The following is a 5,691-nucleotide window of genomic DNA, read 5'->3' as shown; positions in this document are numbered from 1 at the left end:
GCCTGGACCTGGGAGAAGGCCCTGAGGAGACGCGCGCGTGCGGCCAACAGGGAGGGGTGGGAAGGGGAGCGTGCGCGGGGCGGAGGCTGCTCGCGTGAGGCGTGGACCCTGGAATGTGCGTGTGCGCGGCCCTCGAGCACCGCCCGCGCAGCGCCGATTGGCCGGGGGCGCGCGGCGGGGGAAGCCCTTGGCTAATCTCCTGCCACTCAGCCCGGTCTACGTCGGCGCCGGGGCCGCAGCGCGGCTCGCGGAAGGACAAATAGTTCCCGCGGCGGCGCCGCGCGCCCCTCCTCGGCTTCGCTCACCCCGCCCGGGAGGCCCCGGCAGGCGGGGGAGGGGTGGCCTCTGCGACTGCTCGACCCCCTCTCCCCTCTTAGCGGCCTGATGAGTGGATTGCGCTCCCTTGGGAAAAGTAATTGGATTCCCGACTCCCTGCAGCCGGGATCAGCGGAAATCGGAGGCTGAGCCTGCAGGTTGCGGGGGGGGGGCGGGGGGGTTGGGAGAAGAGGAGAGGTCGAGGAGCAGCTGCCTGGGAAGGAAACTTGGTGAAAGCAGCACTTTGCACTGACGTGTTAAGGCGTGCTTGTTTCTCTACAGGCCGTGATAGAAAGCTGGGTGGTAAAGAAGGATCAACGGAGATTACCCCGGTATCCTTTTCCACCTGGCATGTGACTTTTGCCCCTCCATGGTGTCAGCATTCTGAAATTCACCTGGTTGCTGATCTCCGGGAAGAGAAGTAATTTGGAACGTTTGAGTCTTTGAGCCACCACCACCTCGTTTTTCTCTCAGAGCTCTACTTGGAGCTCAGGCGGAGAAAGAACATCGCCAAATCTGGGATTGGAGATACTTCTTGTTAACGGGGTAACTCGGGAGAATATGCCATTCTCACCAGAATCATCCAGGAAAGAATCTTAGGTCCTTGTCTTAGCGGTAGTGAACTTCCCTAAATTCTCTCCTTATGAGAGATGATGCCGAAGAGGGAGCCTTAAGCAGAGTTTTTGGCTAAAATGATAGGAATGTGCTAGGAATTTAAGTGACTAATTCATCCTCCTTGTGATTTTTTTTCCCATCTAATTTACTGTATTTCACTCATTCATTCATCAAACACGCTTTTATTGGGGGTTTTCCATGTGCCATGCTCTGTTGTACTTACCAGGGATACAGCAGTGAATAAAACAAGTCCTGAACTCATGGATTCTCTTTACAGTTCCTCCAGTGGGGGAGATGACAAGACATGTACAAACATATAGAGTATAATGTCATGCAGTGATAAATGCCATGAGGACAAAACAAGGTAGAAAGATGCAGATGACAGTAGTGTGGGGTTTTTTTTTATACTTAAGGTAAATTGATCTAGAAAGTCCTCTTTGATGAAGTTATGTTCAAACCGTGGTCTGCATGAAATGAGGGACAAAGCTAAGCAAATGTCTGAGGTGAAGAACTTTCTAGGCAGAGAAAAGAACAAGTACAAAGGCTCTCAGGCCAAACTGATGAGCTTGAGTTAGTAGGAAGCACAGAGGCCAACATGAATGTTACACAAGGAGCAGGAAAACAGAGAATCTTCCTGACTTCCTTCTTCTTCTACTCGAATCTAACCTGTCAGAATAATCATTCTAAATCTTCACTTTTAGTACATCTCTTCCTGCCTCGATAGTTTGATGGCTGTATTTTCTGTTCCATTAAATTTAAATTCTTCGGACTGATTTTCAAGCTCTTGCTCCAATCTAGTTCCCTCTTATCCTGTGAATCACTTTCAATCTATTCCTTCTAGTTCTAGTTAGGTTTGTTTCTCAAGTATTCATGTTTACTTATTCCTGTGTATATTTGTTTATGGGTCTACCCTCACACAACTTAGTATTGATTCAGTAAGGATGTATAATTGCAAGTGACATAAAATCCAGCTCAAATTGGCTTAAGTAGAAAAGGGAATTTATTGGCTCACATAACTGAGAAGTTCAAGATAGTTTTATTAGACATGGCCTGGCTGAAGAGTTCAAATTATGTCATCAAGATTTGGATTCTCCCTGATAGGTTTGCTCTTTCCTCTGTCGTTGGCTTCATTCTCAAGCTCCACTAATGAGCAACCAGCAGCTCTAGGCTCACACTATCCTCACTACCAGCAAAGGTCAAGTGCCCATTCCTAAACCGATCACTGTTGCTGAGAGAAAGTGATGTTCACATTGCCCTGGCCTGATTCATAAGCCCATTCCTGAAGCTATGTCTATCAGTAATCCATGAATAGCACAAGAAGGTGATTTCGCTTAGGAAAATAGTATGGTTATGAGAGGAAGAGCGAATATGTCCTGGGTAATGAAAACAGCAGACATACCACACTCCTGTTCTGGATGTCCCCAAACATTCTTAACACTACATACACCTTCAAAAATGTTTGTGTCTATTCACTCGACAATATTATTTACCACCAAAAAAGATACTCACTTCCTCCCAAAAGAGAGATAATCCAAATTCTTACCTAGTTACTGCAGATAACCCCCAAATCCAGGACAACAGAGTAATAAGCATGTTTTTCTATTATACAGCAATATAGTTCCTCAAGGTCTAGTAACCTAAGCTACAAGATAAAATTAGCTACAAAATACTTAATATATAATGACAGAAAAAGAAAACAACTGCAACAAAAACTCATATTTGGAAAAATGACTAATGGCAAACACATAGTGGTCTTTAATTCATAGCATATATCATGTTGGACAGAAACACCAAGGGCGTCCTACAATGAGGGAGGAGAAAGTTCTTTGATCAACACATCTGGAGGCCATGTGTTCACCATTGGAGAATCTCTCATCCATTGTTCCTTCATGCCTGGAGGAACATATCCTGTCTATATCTGTAATGGACAATGGGGAGTATAATTCTAAGGGTCATACCTCTTCAACATTCTCCTTCCTGATACAGTGGGGATTGAAAAAAAAAAAAAGTAACTTGCTATTGCAGAGATAATTAACATTTATCACCAAATAGCTGTGATCCTCTTCTGTTATATAGAATTGTTGCTAGCAAGTAGCTGCATAGGCAGGGACTACATTTCCTGGCTTCCCTATTAATCTTGGTAAAGTCATGCAACTAATTATCTACTTTGGAATATGAGTGGAAGTGATGTGAATCACTTCTTGCCAATGTGGTTAAGAAGTAGGTATGCCTTCTATGGTCTCTTTTCCTCCTCTGGCTGCACTGAAAGGACTCTAAAGCCCTAGAGAAAAGTCATAAGAGAGCCATGCAATAGAAGGAGTCTGGGTAGCTGAATGACCTTGTAGAAGGCCACTTACTGATCAGGAATGCTGACAGTGGACTTTACAAAAGTGAGAAATAAACATCAGTTGTGTTAAGCCACCAAACTTCTGCATTAAGTGTTAAAACAGCACTAAGGGTAACTGGCCTTTCTTCTCCAGACTTGGGTTTCTCTTATCATACAATTTTCTTTACTTCTTTTTTTATTAAACATTTATTTTTTTATTTTTTATTTTTGAGAGACAGAGCATGAGTGGGGGAGAGGCAGAGAGAGAGGGAGACACAGGATCCAAAGCAGGCTCCAGGCTCTGTCAGCACAAAGCCCAACGTGGGGCTCAAACCCATAAACTGTGAGATCATGACCTGAGCCTAAGTCAGATGCTTAACTGACTGAGCCACCCAGGTGCCCCTTTACTTCTTTTTTTAAGTAGGCTCTACACCCAATGTAGGGCTTGAACTCAAGACCGTGAGACCAAGAGTCCCATGTTCTACTGACTGAGCCAGACAGGTGTCCTAATTTTCTTTACTTCTTAGTAAGTTTCCAGTCTATTTGCATGTAGCCAATGTCATGGGGGGAAAAACCGCCAAAGCTAGATGTTATCTTAAGCTTCAGTCTTTGCATCTAGATTCCGACATGGGTATTTTTATCTTTTCATAATAGGCCTTCGTGTACTCCTTATTTAATGGCCTCCATTTTGGTTTCTGCCTCAGAACAGCTTGAAACAATAGCTACTTGTTTCAAAAAGGTGGGGCAGAGGACAGGGGCATAGTGGTGCTAGAAGGAGTAGAATGGGATAATTATTACCTTTCTAAACAGGCAGGAATTGCTTGAGAGAGGCTTGGGTGTGTTCAGACCTCTCCCAAGTGCCAGTATTTTCCATTTCTTGCCTTCATTGGCCTTAAAATTCTCTGGGGGCTTTTCCAACCCTAATGGCTCCAGATTATTGAAGTTCCTGTCCTATTTGGTTGCAGCCTTAAGCAAAAATGGTCATCTATAACAAAGCAGTATTTTTCCCTCTTAGGCTTAGATATATTAAGTTCATTTCTAATCTTGAGTCTTTCTTATAGAACCTAACTAAAAGCCAACATGCCAACATGTAATAGTTGGTGTACTGTAGTATCTGACCTTTTAGTAACATTTTTCACATTTCATACTTGATAGGCACATGTTTTGAATTCTAGTAGACAACAGGTGCCACTTTAACATACTACTTTGCAATTGAATTCCCAGCCTAGTATAGAATGGGCCTCATCTGAATCAACTGATTCAACATTGTAACATATTTCACTTACTAATCCCCACTTCTGGTACCAATTTGTGAATTGTTAGAGCTATTTTAGTTGCAGGTGACAAAATAAAAAAACACAAACTGACTTATACAAAAAAGAATATATTGGCTATTGGCTCACATAGTTAAAGAACTAAAGATATATTTAGCTTAAAGCATAGCTTGATCCAAGGGCTTAAGCAATGTCATTAGAATTCTATTTCGTTTCATCTCTTGGCTCTGTCTTCTGCGTTGGCTTCATTCTCAGGCTCCATATGGTGGCTCCTGGCAGCTCCAGTTCACATAATCCTTACTGTTAGCAATCTCAGTGGAAGAGTACATGCCTTTTCCCAGAAGTGCCCACAATAATCTCCTTATATTTTATTGGCTTTGATTAGTACATGTGACCAGAGGAATGATTACTTGTGTTGTTGAGGGGGGAGTCTACTTTACCTAAAAACATTGATTGAGAGTAATAGAGGAAAACCAGAGTATGGTTATCAAAAGAGTGAATACTGAGTGGCAAAAACCCAAATGTCTCTCATTAGATACCAGTGTGTAGTGATTCCTAATTGCTTCACATGTGTTGGTTTTATCTCCTTCACTGGACTGTAAGTCTCTCTGGAGCAGGATCATGTATTATATGTCTTAACAGTGCCAACCCAGCAGGCAGTCCTTAGATACTGGCTGATTGATTGCCTCTTCTTATAACACTAAAGATGGCGCACCAAAGAGGCAAAAAGAGCTTAAGAAAGGGATGATTTACAGAGATGTGGGAAGGGTTAAGGGAACCAACCAGCAATGGTAAAGCCCTTAAGAACCAGGAACAATGGGAAGGCTTAAGCCTGAAGGAGCAGGGGAGGGGAAGAGTGTAAGAGCTATAGTTTAGAAGGGGATGTCTGACAAACGCTGTGACTATAAATAGAGAAATGCAGCCACTGCCAAATGTGGCCCAGCAAGGGACTGAGGAATAAACACTTGTCCTCTTTTCTCCCAGTCTCCAAACTTCTGTTGGTACCTCCCATTGGCCAGACTCAACCAGAAACTACAGGGCTTGGATGATACAGTCTGTAGAGGTCAGCCTCTAGTATAGAGCAAGGCAAAAAAGATGAAAAATAGATCTTGAGAAGCAAATGGAAAATAACCAGGCCATCCTTGTTATATTCCTTAGAGC

At 43.3% G+C, this 5,691-nt stretch overlaps 1 long non-coding RNA gene across 1 annotated transcript; it reads left to right on the top strand.

Moving 5' to 3' along the window:
- The first annotated feature begins 244 nt into the window (after window positions 1-244).
- LOC115517135 lies at window positions 245-1,191 on the top strand. The gene is made up of 2 exons (XR_003969732.1): window positions 245-473; window positions 598-1,191. It is a non-coding gene; the product is annotated as an uncharacterized LOC115517135 (long non-coding RNA).
- Window positions 1,192-5,691: the final 4,500 nt, after the last annotated feature.

Source organism: Lynx canadensis, chromosome B3, assembly GCF_007474595.2.
Source record: "Lynx canadensis isolate LIC74 chromosome B3, mLynCan4.pri.v2, whole genome shotgun sequence".
Taxonomy (NCBI): domain Eukaryota; kingdom Metazoa; phylum Chordata; class Mammalia; order Carnivora; family Felidae; genus Lynx; species Lynx canadensis.
Note: the sequence above shows the minus strand (reverse complement) of the source record. Positions and strands in the feature narration are given on the sequence as shown.